Here is a 16360-nt window from a genome sequence, read left to right as displayed (position 1 = left end):
GTTTGCTGCCAATGCAAGAACAATAATTCCACTGATTGAGTAGAGTGGTATTAGGCAACAATCAACGCTGCGTTAACCAGAGTTACTAACAAATAACTTAACTTTCAGACTTTCACTCTACCAATCCCCTCACTCTCCTTAAAATGCAAGTGAGTAAAAAAACCTAACATCTGTCTTAATGTTAGTCATATACTTTTTTCACATGGGGGCCCTTATCGGCACATGCATTCACACATGAGCAGCATGTAACCTCTCCCATCACACACAGGACTTAAACTGCACCCGATAGACACCATGTGTTACCTTGGATTTATGTTTCTTGTTTTTGGTATATGTAAAATGTATGACGACCTGTGGAAAATGTCAGCTACATCTTTCGATTGAATGAAGATAAATTAAGCAAGAGATCTGTGTCTCTGCCGTGAGGGAAAACACAAGTAACTCTGTGATAAATAAGGATGTATATTTTAAGTGTCTATAAGCTATAAACAGATGAATGACTATTATCCTTGAATAAAGAATTAAACTAGTGATTTACTTCGGTAATCAAGAAAAAACAGGTGAACAGAACAAAAGGAATGAACATTGTCTCGGAATTAGTTATTCAGAGCACTGGTTCTTATCACAGTGCCTACTTTTCCAGCATATTCTTGGAGCTGCGCTCCAGTTTGACATTGTGTAGTTGAGTTGGTGCTGGCTTACTAGAACCTTTCCCGCCGGGTCGATGCTCCCCGAGTTGCTAAAGCAACGAGAGTCAGTCAGCGGGGTTGCTCAGCTGATCCAGTGACCTTACTCAAGCATGGACGGAGACGAGCTGAGGGATGACGGTAGGTTTTGAAAGCAGTTGGAAGATGAAGTGTCTGCTGGTTTCTGAGTTCGTCATGGTTTTAATCAGACGGAGCTCTGCTACACTTATTTTCTATACTGTTAAAATAGATTTTTAAGTCTGAGCGGAGATCACAGTACAGCATTAAATAAATAATTTAGAGTGATACACAGGATTAATTACTATCGAGATGCTTTTTAATGCTGCTAATAAAAGACAATAGTTAAATGACGTCTGGCTTGATTAACAACATGATAAAATAGCTTATATTCTTAATGACTAATCTCAAACTTCCCACTTACACTGACAGAGGTCCAACTATTCATGTTTTTGATGAGATGGTTGTCATTCGTATATCATATAGACCTGGAACTTGGATTAATTTGACTGAATAATAATAACTCCATCACTGAGCAGTTGGATAGCTGATTTTAATAGAGATATGTACTTGGTAGAAAATATCAAATCAGTATGTGTATAATTAGCTTCATTATCTTCTTAACATGTTCCAGTTTGAATTTGAGTTAAACATTGGTCTTCAGAGAGTCAACATCCCTAGTTTAATGTTGTTGTCATGACAAAAGATCAGCCGCTGTTGGAAGAAGTAGGTTCCATCCATTTTACTAGGAAAAAAGTGAAGAACTTGAACCACCCACTTTCAACAAAGAGAATAGTCTTAATCCTCTAAGTTCTCCTTCACAGTTACTGATAAATAACAGTTTTATATATGAACATGTTGACAATGTTCTACAATGCAGTATTCGTTTTAGTGCTCTGATGAAGCTCTTCTTATGAGATCAGAGGAATAGTAGAGTAAGGCTAATGTCCTGTAAACTGTCTATTCAACGAAATTACACAAAAACTAATACACAAATTTTTTACACATTGATCTTTATAATTATTTAGTTCAGAAAGGAAGCACTTTAATTTTAATTTCTCTATGAATCATTTTCTGCTTGCTGTAATGATCTCCATCACTTCTGCTTTCCCACACTTCCCATGTTGCTTTCATTCAAAAATTCTGATTTCACCGTAACAATTTCTCTCTCCTTATTCACTTGAACCTATCGGTCTTCAGATGCGGTTCTTTAAAACTTATCAGGCTGTCTTTGCATCTGCCAGAAGTTCTAATACCCAATAAAGCATCTCCCTCTCACTAAAATGAGGATGTTCCAGGACAAGTAGATGATTTTGTTGTTACATCCGGTTAGGAGCTTGTTTTCATCTTCACCCGTTTGTTTGTCAGTTTTCAGGATTACGCAGAAAAACGCTGGATGGATTATCATGAAATTTGGTGGACGGATGTGGTATGGACCAATCATTTTCATTGATTTTTCAGAAAAAAGTCATAGAACTTGATTTTAACAATCAGGGATGTTTAAGGGATTAATATCTATTATGTGTGTACTTCTTAATGTCAACCTTATTTTAGGGTTCATCGATTGTTTTCAGGCGTATCAGAGCTTTATCAGAGCCTCCCTACTTGCCTCAACCATCATCATGCAGACGCCAGGAGATCCAGTCATATCTCCCAGTGGACACTTATTGAAGATGCTTCACATCTTGGAATAGATCTGCCAAAGTCTTTCTTCCTAATCTCAATACTCTTAAATACTTGATTGTTGAGGTTATTAAATTGTGTGCCGACATATTTGTCACACTTTTATTTTGACGCCCACAGTAAACATTCACCTGCAGCTGTCACAACGCTGTATGCCATGTGTTTGTGCTGTATACTTTTGATTTACTTTTACTAGTTCTTGTCTGTTCTTGTTGCTTTGAGGCATTTCTCCTCCCACCGTGACTTGCAAGCCGCACCATCTGGCGGAGACACCTTTTGGCAGCAGCCTGCGAACACGCCAAATTAGATTTTGTGTGGAGTAAATGGGTGTTCGTGCTGCTCCACGCTTACATTTTCTCACTGTTGGGATAATGCTAATCACCTGTGATTACTAAGCATACTGTGGGCTGAAAGCACAAGCATGTGGCTGAACCATATAACACGTAACAGTTAACTGTGATAAGAACAATGAAGATTGGAAGGTGTTAAAGATATTTCTGTGATAAAGTGTGGATTAACTGGGTGTTGGTGGGTTTATCTTCCTCTACATCAAGATCTCTATAAACCACTATATATCAGCACCCAATGGACATAACACTGTCATACACCATAGCAATGTCCTTTTCAGCCTTTCAACAGCTGCATCCATTTTAATTGTCTGTTAAAGACTAGACACTATAGTGCCAAGGTTACATCAGTCATGCTGTATAAACTTTATCCACCTGCATTTGGTTGCCTCTGAAAGAGGAGAACATAGAGGGAGAGAATAAGCACGGGGGATGCAAGGACGCTTGGCGGGGAGAATACTAAGCACCGATGGGTGTTAAACACAAAGCCCTGCACAGATACCAGTGTGCACGTACACATACACAGAGGTGCATATAAGCACACATTAGTCAGCGGCATGTGGGTACGCACACAGATACACAAACAAACACTTTGCTTGGTATTAGCAGACCCCTTATTGTGGTTTGAATAGAATGTATTTGTACCTCAGGCTTAAACAGTGAGGATTATGGGTGATATGAGGGGAATGCTAAAACCAGGAGGGACGCCAACGACCTTGGTATGGATTCAGAGGGAGGAATTGGAGGAGGAGGAGGAGGAGTCGGTTGTGGGTGGCACATCATTCAAAATTGCCGTAAACATGAACGCTAAAAACAATGAGAGCCTTGTGTGATTGTGAATGTGTGTGTGTTTGTCTGTGTGTGAACGTTCATTCGAGAAAAATCAGTGTTAATGCTGCCATTGAATATTCAACTGTGAAAATTGTCTTCAGCCAAAATGATGCAACATGTCTGTGAATGACAAGCTTTTGCTTGTTTGAGCTTTGTATTAATAATAAATTCAAGCCTTTGTTTTTCCAATTTTTTTGTGTATATGTGTGTGTTCATAAATGTGTGTTCTGTGCATGTGTGCGTGCGTACGGCACAAAACCACTTCTCTCATTCAGCATGTGCTTCTCCATGCCCATTTGTGTGAAACAGGGGCTGTATCATATACTATTTACGAGTGGCAGGACAGAATGCATAATTCATTTTCATTTATGCTCTTGTAATAGGGTGTGTGTGTTTGTTTGAGTGTGTGGACCGTCCTCTGGGATTTGCTTTTTCTCAATGTTTGCGGGCAGTGTGTGTGTGTGTGTGTAAGGGAGCGAGAGAGAAAGTTGGCACATCTGTTTAATAACCTGGGATTGGACGTGTCAGGTCATTTCTACAAGTGTTAAAGAATGCAGGGAGGAGAGACAGGCAATCTGATGAGCGGAGCTGCATCTCTGGTCATCAGTGGAGAAGAAGGGGGGATTGAGAATGGGGGGAGGGGGGGGTTAGATAATGAGGAGAAACATGGGTGAATGGCCAACATACGGGTGGGGAGACGATAAGGTTAAAGTCCAAGAAGGAGTGAGGCAGAGAAGAGAGAAATAAGATGGATATAAGAAGGGGTAGATGAAGGACAGAGCAGGGAGGGAAGGACAGGCATCCCACCTCTGTTAGAAAAGTAATGCAGGGGGTGACAGAGCTAAGTGAATATTGGAATTGAGAGGGAAGGGAAGAGGAATTAACACCAGATGAAGCAATAGCAGAGAAGAAGTGGAAGTGAAGAGATGGCGAGCGGAGGAACAAGTGAAGAATCTGAAATCGGTTCTGGGAGTCCCAGGGATAAATGTGACCTGTTTCTTGGAGTTTGGCGGAGATTTTGGAGCGGAGACAAAAGTTTGATGAAGAACTGCTGACGTGTAGTTATTAGAGAAAGATATCGTTTAGATTTTAACGATACTGATACTGCTTATCGACACTGATACTTATTGATCTGTGTGTACTTTGTCCGTACACACAGATTCAGAAATTTATCACCGAGCGTCGGCATCATAAGTGGAAGGTAAAAATGACTAGCAAAGGATATGCTTTCAATTCGCAATAACCGCCAAAGTAAGAGAAGAAGAGAAAACAACGTAAATACAAAGGCGAAAATCATTTGTCCTGAAGCCTATCGTTACTCTGGTAGTGACCCAATTACCAAAATATACTGGTACTTTGTACCCATGCCTAGTAGAGATTCAGTTATAGAAAATTGGGATCCAGTTCTTGGATCAGCTAAAAATATGTTCTGAGGCATTTAAAGTGTCACCAGTTTGTGAATAGGAGGAGTTGGAGTGTGCGGAAGGGATGGAAAGCTGGTTAGAGGAAGAGGGTGACACTGGAGGAAGGGGTGCGGATGTATGGATGGAGGAATAGAATGTTTCAGAAGGAAAGAAGGCTGAGTGATGAATAAAATAGAGAATGTGAAAGATGGAGACATTGTTGAATAAAGGCTGAGAGCCACATAGAGGGAAGATGCAGAAGAGAGAAAAAAGATGGAACAGAGGATGAGTATGGAGGCGAGATGCAAGGTGGATGGAAGACCTGACAGGCAATGGCGAGCGTTAGCTAAAGAGTGTGTGAGTGTGTGAGTGTGTGTGTGTGTGTGTGTGTGTGTGTGTGTGTGTGTGTGTGTGTGTGTGTGTGTGTGTTTGACGTTAAGGTGAGCTGATCAGTCAGCGGAAAGTCCCTCGTATCTCCCTCACTATGAGCTGTTTAAGGTCACTTTGTTCCCGTAGCAACAGGAACGTCAGTGAACAACCCACCGCCACCACCCCATCCCCAAAGCCCCCGCACCACTCCGACCAAATGCCACCATCTGTGTGTGTGTATGTGCATATGCGCCTACTGTGTGTGTTTCCTGAACTTCGACAAATGCCACTGACCAGTGACAAAATCAAACCAAACAACAGGGTCTTGGTAAGGTTTTCAGATCGTGTTAGCAGCGCTGGCTTTACAGCGTCTTTGTAGGCCACATACACAAACAAACATGCACACACTCCCCTGCATACTAACACTATACTCCTGTTTCACTTTTTCAAAAAGTTTCTGCTGGTGTGTTTCACCAAAGAGTTTAATACAGCATTGAACACACACACACACACACAAACACACACACACACACACACACACACACACACACACGCACACACACACACACAGACACACACAGAGCTTCCGAGCAACCTTCAGGTATTAAACTAACTGGACTTTCATGCACTCGCTTCACATGCGTAAATGTGTGTGTCCGTGCGTGTATTACGTGCTCCATCTCTGTCACTGCCTGCAGTGACAGCTTCGCCTCTCCTCGCTAATGCTAACACGTTGCTGCTTAGCTTCTAATTAAGATGTATGAGTCACCATGTCTGCGTGTGTGTATCTGTGTGTGTGTGTGTGTGTGTGTGCAGCTTGTCATCATAGTCTGCCTCACATAAATGGTGCTGTCTGCGTGTGTGTTTGGCAGGGTTGAGTGGTTTTTGCAGCCAGGAACGTTGTCTAATTTAGGATGTCACACATGCTTGGAAGCTCATGTTTGAACGCCTTGCACACACTCACTCACGCTGTAGTAGCAGGCGGCATGCCACGGTCCGAAGGCCACACTCACACACTGACACACACACACACATACAGAAACGTGTGCAATTCAACATTTTGACTGATAGTTGGGTGAGGGGGTGTTGATGAGTGATGCACACAAATTGTATCTGTTTGCAAACCCACACACACACATGCACAAACGAATGGCCGCTTGTTAAAAACAGCAGACACTGTGCCTCCAATTCCCTGGCAGGGTGATTACTACTTTTATCATCATGCTTATCAATCATCATCCCACAGGCTGACACAAAGATGTCTCAGCTCTTCCACACATGTGGCCTGTTACATTGTTGTTTTCGGTTCTGCTGTGACATCTTCACACATTCAAACATTCATAGTGTAGAAAATGAAGCTGAAGAATTGAAGTAAAGACCATAAGTTTCTTTCTGTTTAGCAACATGTGTCATTCAGTGTGAGGAGCCAGAGGGCTGCAGTTTTTCTGGTCTGGACAAATTTGTAGTTTTTGTTCTTGTCTACTTTTCTTTTCTCCAACAGAGTGTAGTGATTACTAGACAGCCACTTTTTTTTTTATTGTTTCTTACATATTTTATACATGTTACAGTAACATCCAATTTGGAGAGGTTACCTACGTGTCCTGGATACTCAGTTATTACAGTTATTTTCCAGATGTACATGGATCACTCCTTGGTCCTGCTGTCCACCCCACTGCACTACTTGAAGTGCTTTATTTACAGAGTGTGAGGAACTTAGATCTATCAAACTGTGTGAACAACAAGAGCATTGGCTACAAGGCTACTTTGAGACCTATAACTGGAATATCCTTACATCCTTGTCCCGTAGCAGCACTGAGCAAGTACACGCAGTCTTGTTATACATGTTCTTTTGTGTATATATGTCTCCCACCAAAAAGGTTTTGTCCCCCATTAACAAGCCTTGAGACACCAAAGAACTCAAAAAGAAAATCTTCAACAAGAAAAACAGAGTCATTTTCAATTGCTCTGGACTTAAAAGAAGGCAGTTAACAAAGAGGTCAAGATTGAAATTGCTGATAGAAAAAAAAAAAAGTAGAGAAAACCGCCAGCTGAAGGAACTTTCATTCAGCTTTGGGCCTCAAGAGACAGTTACCTTACGCTCACTCAATGCACTTGAAAGACAGCCATCAAGCATCACTGCCTAGAGACCTCAGTTCCTCCTCTACCAAATAATTATTGCAATATATCCAAGTTGGATGCTATCATTTCCAAACTTGAAGCTGTTGAGTCTGCCATCCGCCTAAACACAGAGTACACGAAGCGAGAACTCAAGGTGATTCAAGCAAGTACTGCTTCTGGGCAAACAACATCTGTGGCCATACCCTGAGGTACAGGGCTAAACGGCAACAAAAAGGAAACAATGGGTAGAACAAGCTGCTTGGTAAACATAAGAACTCTCAAAACAGTAAGAGGCTGGCAATCAGGTAGGACTGAAAAAGCCTTTTGGATGATAAGTGAGTCACAAGCAACACAACTGTACACTTGAAGAACTTCTGATGAAATCATGATTTGGATGACTGAGAATCTTCACAGATTTTCACCAGATATGTCACTCAAATATACATTTGTTTCTCAATGCTTAGCTTCTATACCAGTAGTTTTACATGCCGAAATAGCTCAGTTGGGAGAGCTTTAGACTGAAGCTCTAAAGGTCCCTGGTTCGATCCTGGGTTTCGGTAGATGCAAAAGCTGTATTTTTAAAGGTATGAAATTTTCATGTTTAGGCAGTGCTTCTCCCAACCACACCCTAACTTCAGTTACCCTAATAATAGAGATGATAGAAATGTGGATGTATGACGTAAAGGTATCAACAGCCTTTCAAACCATGACTTTGAGGAACCTGTAGGTACAACAAGCTGCGTGGTAAACATAAGAACTCTCGAAACAGCAAGAGACTCTTAGGCAGTTAGGACAAAAAAGGCTTCTTGATTAGACGTGAGTCACAAGCAAGTCCCCTGTACACTTGTACAACTTTTGAAGAAACCATGATTTGGATGACTAAGAATCTTTACAAATTTCCAACAGAAATATCAGTCAAAAATATATTTGTTTCTCACTACATGAAATCATGATTTGGATGACTGAGAATCTTCACAGATTTTCACCAGATATGTCACTCAAATATGCATTTGTTTCTCAATACTTAGCTTCTATACCATACATTTACATGCCGAAATAGCTCAGTTGGGAGAGCGTTAGACTGAAGCTCTAAAGGTCCCTGGTTCGATCCCGAACCAAAAGCTGTAGTTTTAAAGCTATGAAATTTCCATCTTTAGGCAGTGCTTCTCCCAACCACACCCTAACTTCAGTTATCCTAATAATAGAGATGATAGAAATGTGGATGTATGACGTAAAGTTACCAACAGCCTTTCAAACCATGACTTTGAGGAACCTGTAGGTACAACAAGCTGCGTGGTAAACATAAGAACTCTCGAAACAACAAGAGAGTCTTAGGCAGTTAGGACGAAAAAGGCTTCTTGATGAGACGTGAGTCACAAGCAAGTCCCCTGTACACTTGTACAACTTTTGAAGAAACCATGATTTGGATGACTAAGAATCTTTACAAATTTCCAAAAGAAATGTCAGTCAAAAATATATTTGTTTCTCACTACATGAAATCATGATTTGGATGACTGAGAATCTTCACAGATCTTCACCAGATATGTCACTCAAATATACATTTGTTTCTCAATTCTTAGCTTCTATACCAGTAGTTTTACATGCCGAAATAGCTCAGATGGGAGAGCGTTAGACTGAAGATCTAAAGGTCCCTGGTTCGATCCCGGGTTTCGGCAGATATGACGGCTTAGTGCTCAAGGATGGAAGTTAGAGAACCCAATATTTAGCTGTGCTTATCCCAAACCACATCCCAACTTCAGTTACCCTATTGATAGAGATGATAGAAATGTGGAAGTATGACATCAAGGTTTCAAAATCCTTTCAAACCATAACGTGGAGGAAACAATGGGTAGAACAAGCTGCTTGGTAATCATAAGAACTCTCAAAAAAGTTAGAGGCTGGCAATCAGGAAGGACTGAAAAAGCTTTTTGGATGATAGGTGAGTCACAAGCAACACAACTGTACACTTGTAGAACTTCTGATGAAATCATGATTTGAATGACTGAGAATCTTCACAGATTTTCACAAGATATGTCACTCAAATATACATTTGTTTCTCACTACTTAGCTTCTATACCAGTAGTTTTACATGCCAAAATAGCTCAGTTGGGAGAGCGTTAGACTGAAGCTCTAAAGGTCCCTGGTTCCATCCCGGGTTTCGGCAGATGCAAAAGCTGTAGTTTTAAAGCTATGAAATTAGAAATTTCCATCTTTAGGCAGTGCTTCTCCCAACCACACCCTAACTTCAGTTACCCTAATAATAGAGATGATAGAAATGTGGATGTATGACATAAAGTTATCAACAGCCGTTCAAACCATGACTTTGAGGAACCTGTAGGTACAACAAGCTGCGTGGTAAACATAAGAACTCTCGAAACAGCAAGAGAGTCTTAGGCAGTTAGGACGAAAAAGGCTTCTTGATGAGACGTGAGTCATAAGCAAGTCCCCTGTACACTTGTACAACTTTTGAAGAAACCATGATTTGGGTGACTAAGAATCTTTACAAATTTCCAACAGAAATATCAGTAAAAAATATATTTGTTTCTCACTAAATGGCCTCCATATCAGTAGTTTTACATGCCGAAATAGCTCAGATGGGGGAGCGTTAGACTGAAGCTCCAAAGGTCCCTGGTTCGATCCCGGGTTTCGGCAGATACAAAAGCTGTAGTTTTAAAGCTATGAAATTAGAAATTTTCATCTTTAGGCAGTGCTTCTCCCAACCACACCCTAACTTCAGTTACCCTAATAATAGAGATGATAGAAATGTGGATGTATGACGTAAAGGTATCAACAGCCTTTCAAACCATGACATTGTTGAACCTGTAGGTACAACAAGCTGCGTGGTAAACATAAGAACTCTCGAAACAGCAAGGGACTCTTAGGCAGTTAGGACGAAAAAGGCTTCTTGATGAGACGTGAGTCACAAGCTAGTCCCCTGTACAACTTTTGAAGAAACCATGATTTGCATGACTAAGAATCTTTACAAATTTCCAACAGAAATATCAGTCAAAAAGATGGCCTCCATGCCAGTAGTTTTACATGCCGAAATAGCTCAGTTGGGAGAGCGTTAGACTGAAGATCTAAAGGTCCTTGGTTCGATCCCGGGTTTCGGCAGATATGAAGGCATAGCGCTCAATGTTGGAAGTTAGATATCCCAATATTGAGCTGTGCTTAACCCAATCCCCATCCCAACTTCACTTACCCTAGTGAAAGAAATGATAGAAATGAGGAAGTATGACATAAAGGTATCAACAGCCTTTCAAACCATAACTTGGAAGAAACAATGGGTAGAACAAGCTGCTTGGTAAACATGATAGCTCTCAAAACAGTAAGAGGCTGGCAATCAGGTAGGACTGAAAAAGCCTTTTGGATGATAGGTGAGTCACAAGCAACACAACTGTACACTTGAAGAACTTCTGATGAAATCATGATTTGGATGACTGAGAAAATTCACAGATTTTCCCCAGAAATATCAGTAAAAAATATATTTGTTTCTCACTAAATTGCCTCCATATCAGTAGTTTTACATGCCGAAATAGCTCAGATGGGAGAGCGTTAGACTGAAGCTCTAAAGGTCCCTGGTTCGATCCCGGGTTTCGGCAGATACAAAATCTGTAGTTTTAAAGCTATGAAATTAGAAATTTTCATCTTTAGGCAGTGCTTCTCCCAACCACACCCTAACTTCAGTTACCCTAATAATAGAGATGATAGAAATGTGGATGTATGACGTAAAGTTATCAACAGCCTTTCAAACCATGACATTGAGGAACCTGTAGGTACAACAAGCTGCGTGGTAAACATAAGAACTCTCGAAACAGCAAGGGACTCTTAGGCAGTTAGGATGAAAAAGGCTTCTTGATGAGACGTGAGTCACAAGCTAGTCCCCTGTACAACTTTTGAAGAAACCATGATTTGCATGACTAAGAATCTTTACAAATTTCCAACAGAAATATCAGTCAAAAAGATGGCCTCCATGCCAGTAGTTTTACATGCCGAAATAGCTCAGTTGGGAGAGCGTTAGACTGAAGATCTAAAGGTCCTTGGTTCGATCCCGGGTTTCGGCAGATATGAAGGCATAGCGCTCAATGTTGGAAGTTAGATATCCCAATATTGAGCTGTGCTTAACCCAATCCCCATCCCAACTTCACTTACCCTAGTGAAAGAAATGATAGAAACGAGGAAGTATGACATAAAGGTATCAACAGCCTTTCAAACCATAACTTGGAAGAAACAATGGGTAGAACAAGCTGCTTGGTAAACATGATAACTCTCAAAACAGTAAGAGGCTGGCAATCAGGTAGGACTGAAAAAGCCTTTTGGATGATAGGTGAGTCACAAGCAACACAACTGTACACTTGAAGAACTTCTGATGAAATCATGATTTGGATGACTGAGAATCTTCACAGATTTTCACCAGATATTTCACTCAAATATACATTTGTTTCTCAATACTTAGCTTCTATACCAGTAGTTTTACATGCCGAAATAGCTCAGTTGGGAGAGCGTTAGACTGAAGCTCTAAAGGTCCCTGGTTCGATCCCGAACCAAAAGCTGTAGTTTTAAAGCTATGAAATTAGAAATTTCCATCTTTAGCCAGTGCTTCTCCCAACCACACCCTAACTTCAGTTACCCTAATAATAGAGATGATAGAAATGTGGATGTATTACATAAAGTTATCAACAGCCTTTCAAACCATGACTTTGAGGAACCTGTAGGTACAACAAGCTGCGTGGTAAACATAAGAACTCTCGAAACAGCAAGAGAGTCTTAGGCAGTTAGGACGAAAAAGGCTTCTTGATGAGACGTGAGTCACAAGCAAGTCCCCTGTACACTTGTACAACTTTTGAAGAAACCATGATTTGGGTGACTAAGAATCTTTACAAATTTCCAACAGAAATATCAGTAAAAAATATATTTGTTTCTCACTAAATGGCCTCCATATCAGTAGTTTTACATGCCGAAATAGCTCAGATGGGAGAGCGTTAGACTGAAGCTCTAAAGGTCCCTGGTTCGATCCCGGGTTTCGGCAGATACAAAAGCTGTAGTTTTAAAGCTATGAAATTAGAAATTTTCATCTTTAGGCAGTGCTTCTCCCAACCACACCCTAACTTCAGTTACCCTAATAATAGAGATGATAGAAATGTGGATGTATGACGTAAAGTTATCAACAGCCTTTCAAACCATGACATTGAGGAACCTGTAGGTACAACAAGCTGCGTGGTAAACATAAGAACTCTCGAAACAGCAAGAGACTCTTAGGCAGTTAGGACGAAAAAGGCTTCTTGATGAGACGTGAGTCACAAGCTAGTCCCCTGTACAACTTTTGAAGAAACCATGATTTGGATGACTAAGAATCTTTACAAATTTCCAACAGAAATATCAGTCAAAAAGATGGCCTCCATGCCAGTAGTTTTACATGCCGAAATAGCTCAGTTGGGAGAGCGTTAGACTGAAGATCTAAAGGTCCCTCGTTCGATCCCGGGTTTCGGCAGATATGAAGGCATAGCGCTCAATGTTGGAAGTTAGATATCCCAATATTGAGCTGTGCTTAACCCAATCCCCATCCCAACTTCACTTACCCTAGTGAAAGAAATGATAGAAATGAGGAAGTATGACATAAAGGTATCAACAGCCTTTCAAACCATAACTTGGAAGAAACAATGGGTAGAACAAGCTGCTTGGTAAACATGATAACTCTCAAAACAGTAAGAGGCTGGCAATCAGGTAGGACTGAAAAAGCCTTTTGGATGATAGGTGAGTCACAAGCAACACAACTGTACACTTGAAGAACTTCTGATGAAATCATGATTTGGATGACTGAGAATCTTCACAGATTTTCACCAGATATTTCACTCAAATATACATTTGTTTCTCAATACTTAGCTTCTATACCAGTAGTTTTACATGCCGAAATAGCTCAGTTGGGAGAGCGTTAGACTGAAGCTCTAAAGGTCCCTGGTTCGATCCAGGGTTTCGGCAGATATGAAGGCATAGCACGCAAGGTTGGAAGTTAGATATCCCAATATTTAGCTGTGCTTATCCCAAACCACATCCCAACTTCAGTTACCCTATTGATAGAGATGATAGAAATGTGGAAGTATGACATCAAGGTTTCAAAAGCCTTTCAAACCATAACTTGGAGGAAACAATGGGTAGAACAAGCTGCTTGGTAATCATAAGAACTCTCAAAAAAGTTAGAGGCTGGCAATCAGGAAGGACTGAAAAAGCTTTTTGGATGATAGGTGAGTCACAAGCAACACAACTGTACACTTGGAGAACTTCTGATGAAATCATGATTTGAATGATTGAGAATCTTCACAGATTTTCACAAGATATGTCACTCAAATATACATTTGTTTCTCACTACTTAGCTTCTATACCAGTAGTTTTACATGCCAAAATAGCTCAGTTGGGAGAGCGTTAGACTGAAGCTCTAAAGGTCCCTGGTTCCATCCCGGGTTTCGGCAGATGCAAAAGCTGTAGTTTTAAAGCTATGAAATTTTCATGTTTAGGCAGTGCTTCTCCCAACCACACCCTAACTTCAGTTACCCTAATAATAGAGATGATAGAAATGTGTATGTATGACATAAAGGTATCAACAGCCTTTCAAACCATGACTTTGAGGAACCTGTAGGTACAACAAGCTGCGTGGTAAACATAAGAACTCTCGAAACAGCAAGAGACTCTTAGGCAGTTAGGACGAAAAAGGCTTCTTGATGAGAAGTGAGTCACAAGCAAGTCCCCTGTACAACTTTTGAAGAAACCATGATTTGGATGACTAAGAATCTTTACAAATTCCCAACAGAAATATCAGTCAAAAAGATGGCCTCCATGCCAGTAGTTTTACATGCCGAAATAGCTCAGTTGGGAGAGCGTTAGACTGAAGCTCTAAAGGTCCCTGGTTCCATCCCGGGTTTCGGCAGATGCAAAAGCTGTAGTTTTAAAGCTATGAAATTTTCATGTTTAGGCAGTGCTTCTCCCAACCACACCCTAACTTCAGTTACCCTTATAATAGAGATGATAGAAATGTGTATGTATGACGTAAAGGTATCAACAGCCTTTCAAACCATGACTTTGAGGAACCTGTAGGTACAACAAGCTGCGTGGTAAACATAAGAACTCTCGAAACAGCAAGAGACTCTTAGGCAGTTAGGACGAAAAAGGCTTCTTGATTAGACGTGAGTCACAAGCTAGTCCCCTGTACAACTTTTGAAGAAACCATGATTTGGATGACTAAGAATCTTTACAAATTTCCAACAGAAATATCAGTCAAAAAGATGGCCTCCATGCCAGTAGTTTTACATGCCGAAATAGCTCAGTTGGGAGAGCGTTACACTGAAGATCTAAAGGTCCCTGGTTCGATCCCGGGTTTCGGCAGATATGAAGGCATAGCGCTCAATGTTGGAGGTTAGATATCCCAATATTGAGCTGTGCTTAACCCAATCCCCATCCCAACTTCACTTACCCTAGTGAAAGAAATGATAGAAATGAGGAAGTATGACATAAAGGTATCAACAGCCTTTCAAACCATAACTTGGAAGAAACAATGGGTAGAACAAGCTGCTTGGTAAACATGATAACTCTCAAAACAGTAAGAGGCTGGCAATCAGGTAGGACTGAAAAAGCCTTTTGGATGATAGGTGAGTCACAAGCAACACAACTGTACACTTGAAGAACTTCTGATGAAATCATGATTTGGATGACTGAGAATCTTCACAGATCTTCACCATATATGTCACTCAAATATACATTTGTTTCTCAATACTTAGCTTCTATACCAGTAGTTTTACATGCCGAAATAGCTCAGATGGGAGAGCGTTAGACTGAAGATCTAAAGGTCCCTGGTTCGATCCCGGGTTTCGGCAGATATGAAGGCTTAGTGCTCAAGGTTGGAAGTTAGAGAACCCAATATTTAGCTGTGCTTATTCCAAACCACATCCCAACTTCAGTTACCCTATTGATAGTGATGATAGAAATGTGGAAGTATGACATCAAGGTTTCAAAAGCCTTTCAAACCATAACTTGGAGGAAACAATGGGTAGAACAAGCTGCTTGGTAATCATAAGAACTCTCAAAAAAGTTAGAGGCTGGCAATCAGGAAGGACTGAAAAAGCTTTTTGGATGATAGGTGAGTCACAAGCAACACAACTGTACACTTGGAGAACTTCTGATGAAATCATGATTTGAATGACTGAGAATCTTCACAGATTTTCACAAGATATGTCACTCAAATATACATTTGTTTCTCACTACTTAGCTTCTATACCAGTAGTTTTACATGCCAAAATAGCTCAGTTGGGAGAGCGTTAGACTGAAGCTCTAAAGGTCCCTGGTTCCATCCCGGGTTTCGGGCAGATGCAAAAGCTGTAGTTTTAAAGCTATGAAATTTTCATGTTTAGGCAGTGCTTCTCCCAACCACACCCTAACTTCAGTTACCCTAATAATAGAGATGATAGAAATGTGTATGTATGACGTAAAGGTATCAACAGCCTTCCAAACCATGACTTTGAGGAACCTGTAGGTACAACAAGCTGCGTGGTAAACATAAGAACTCTCGAAACAGCAAGAGACTCTTAGGCAGTTAGGACAAAAAAGGCTTCTTGATTAGACGTGAGTCACAAGCAAGTCCCCTGTACACTTGTACAACTTTTGAAGAAACCATGATTTGGATGACTAAGAATCTTTACAAATTTCCAACAGAAATATCAGTCAAAAATATATTTGTTTCTCAGTACATGGCCTCCATATCAGTAGTTTTACATGCCGAAATAGCTCAGATGGGAGAGCGTTAGACTGAAGCGCTAAAGGTCCCTGGTTCGATCCCGGGTTTCAGCAGATACAAAAGCTGTAGTTTTAAAGCTATGAAATTTTCATCTTTAGGCAGTGCTTCTCCCAACCACACCCT

At 40.7% G+C, this 16360-nt stretch overlaps 16 non-coding genes across 16 annotated transcripts; all 16 read left to right on the top strand.

The window, feature by feature from the left end:
* The first annotated feature begins 7942 nt into the window (after window positions 1–7942).
* trnaf-gaa (transfer RNA phenylalanine (anticodon GAA)) lies at window positions 7943–8015 on the top strand. Its single transcript has one exon. It is a non-coding gene; the product is annotated as a tRNA-Phe (tRNA).
* A 1043-nt stretch (window positions 8016–9058) lies between these two features.
* On the top strand, window positions 9059–9131 carry trnaf-gaa (transfer RNA phenylalanine (anticodon GAA)). The gene has a single exon. It is a non-coding gene; the product is annotated as a tRNA-Phe (tRNA).
* Window positions 9132–9546: 415 nt separating this feature from the next.
* Window positions 9547–9619, top strand: trnaf-gaa (transfer RNA phenylalanine (anticodon GAA)). Its single transcript has one exon. It is a non-coding gene; the product is annotated as a tRNA-Phe (tRNA).
* A 415-nt stretch (window positions 9620–10034) lies between these two features.
* Window positions 10035–10107, top strand: trnaf-gaa (transfer RNA phenylalanine (anticodon GAA)). The gene has a single exon. It is a non-coding gene; the product is annotated as a tRNA-Phe (tRNA).
* Window positions 10108–10496: 389 nt separating this feature from the next.
* trnaf-gaa (transfer RNA phenylalanine (anticodon GAA)) lies at window positions 10497–10569 on the top strand. Its single transcript has one exon. It is a non-coding gene; the product is annotated as a tRNA-Phe (tRNA).
* A 415-nt stretch (window positions 10570–10984) lies between these two features.
* On the top strand, window positions 10985–11057 carry trnaf-gaa (transfer RNA phenylalanine (anticodon GAA)). Its single transcript has one exon. It is a non-coding gene; the product is annotated as a tRNA-Phe (tRNA).
* A 389-nt stretch (window positions 11058–11446) lies between these two features.
* Window positions 11447–11519, top strand: trnaf-gaa (transfer RNA phenylalanine (anticodon GAA)). Its single transcript has one exon. It is a non-coding gene; the product is annotated as a tRNA-Phe (tRNA).
* Window positions 11520–12411: 892 nt separating this feature from the next.
* Window positions 12412–12484, top strand: trnaf-gaa (transfer RNA phenylalanine (anticodon GAA)). The gene has a single exon. It is a non-coding gene; the product is annotated as a tRNA-Phe (tRNA).
* A 389-nt stretch (window positions 12485–12873) lies between these two features.
* On the top strand, window positions 12874–12946 carry trnaf-gaa (transfer RNA phenylalanine (anticodon GAA)). Its single transcript has one exon. It is a non-coding gene; the product is annotated as a tRNA-Phe (tRNA).
* A 415-nt stretch (window positions 12947–13361) lies between these two features.
* On the top strand, window positions 13362–13434 carry trnaf-gaa (transfer RNA phenylalanine (anticodon GAA)). Its single transcript has one exon. It is a non-coding gene; the product is annotated as a tRNA-Phe (tRNA).
* A 415-nt stretch (window positions 13435–13849) lies between these two features.
* trnaf-gaa (transfer RNA phenylalanine (anticodon GAA)) lies at window positions 13850–13922 on the top strand. The gene has a single exon. It is a non-coding gene; the product is annotated as a tRNA-Phe (tRNA).
* A 382-nt stretch (window positions 13923–14304) lies between these two features.
* Window positions 14305–14377, top strand: trnaf-gaa (transfer RNA phenylalanine (anticodon GAA)). The gene has a single exon. It is a non-coding gene; the product is annotated as a tRNA-Phe (tRNA).
* Window positions 14378–14759: 382 nt separating this feature from the next.
* Window positions 14760–14832, top strand: trnaf-gaa (transfer RNA phenylalanine (anticodon GAA)). Its single transcript has one exon. It is a non-coding gene; the product is annotated as a tRNA-Phe (tRNA).
* A 415-nt stretch (window positions 14833–15247) lies between these two features.
* On the top strand, window positions 15248–15320 carry trnaf-gaa (transfer RNA phenylalanine (anticodon GAA)). Its single transcript has one exon. It is a non-coding gene; the product is annotated as a tRNA-Phe (tRNA).
* A 415-nt stretch (window positions 15321–15735) lies between these two features.
* trnaf-gaa (transfer RNA phenylalanine (anticodon GAA)) lies at window positions 15736–15809 on the top strand. Its single transcript has one exon. It is a non-coding gene; the product is annotated as a tRNA-Phe (tRNA).
* A 408-nt stretch (window positions 15810–16217) lies between these two features.
* Window positions 16218–16290, top strand: trnaf-gaa (transfer RNA phenylalanine (anticodon GAA)). The gene has a single exon. It is a non-coding gene; the product is annotated as a tRNA-Phe (tRNA).
* Window positions 16291–16360: the final 70 nt, after the last annotated feature.

Source organism: Platichthys flesus, chromosome 2, assembly GCF_949316205.1.
Source record: "Platichthys flesus chromosome 2, fPlaFle2.1, whole genome shotgun sequence".
Taxonomy (NCBI): Eukaryota; Metazoa; Chordata; class Actinopteri; order Pleuronectiformes; family Pleuronectidae; genus Platichthys; species Platichthys flesus.
Note: the sequence above shows the minus strand (reverse complement) of the source record. Positions and strands in the feature narration are given on the sequence as shown.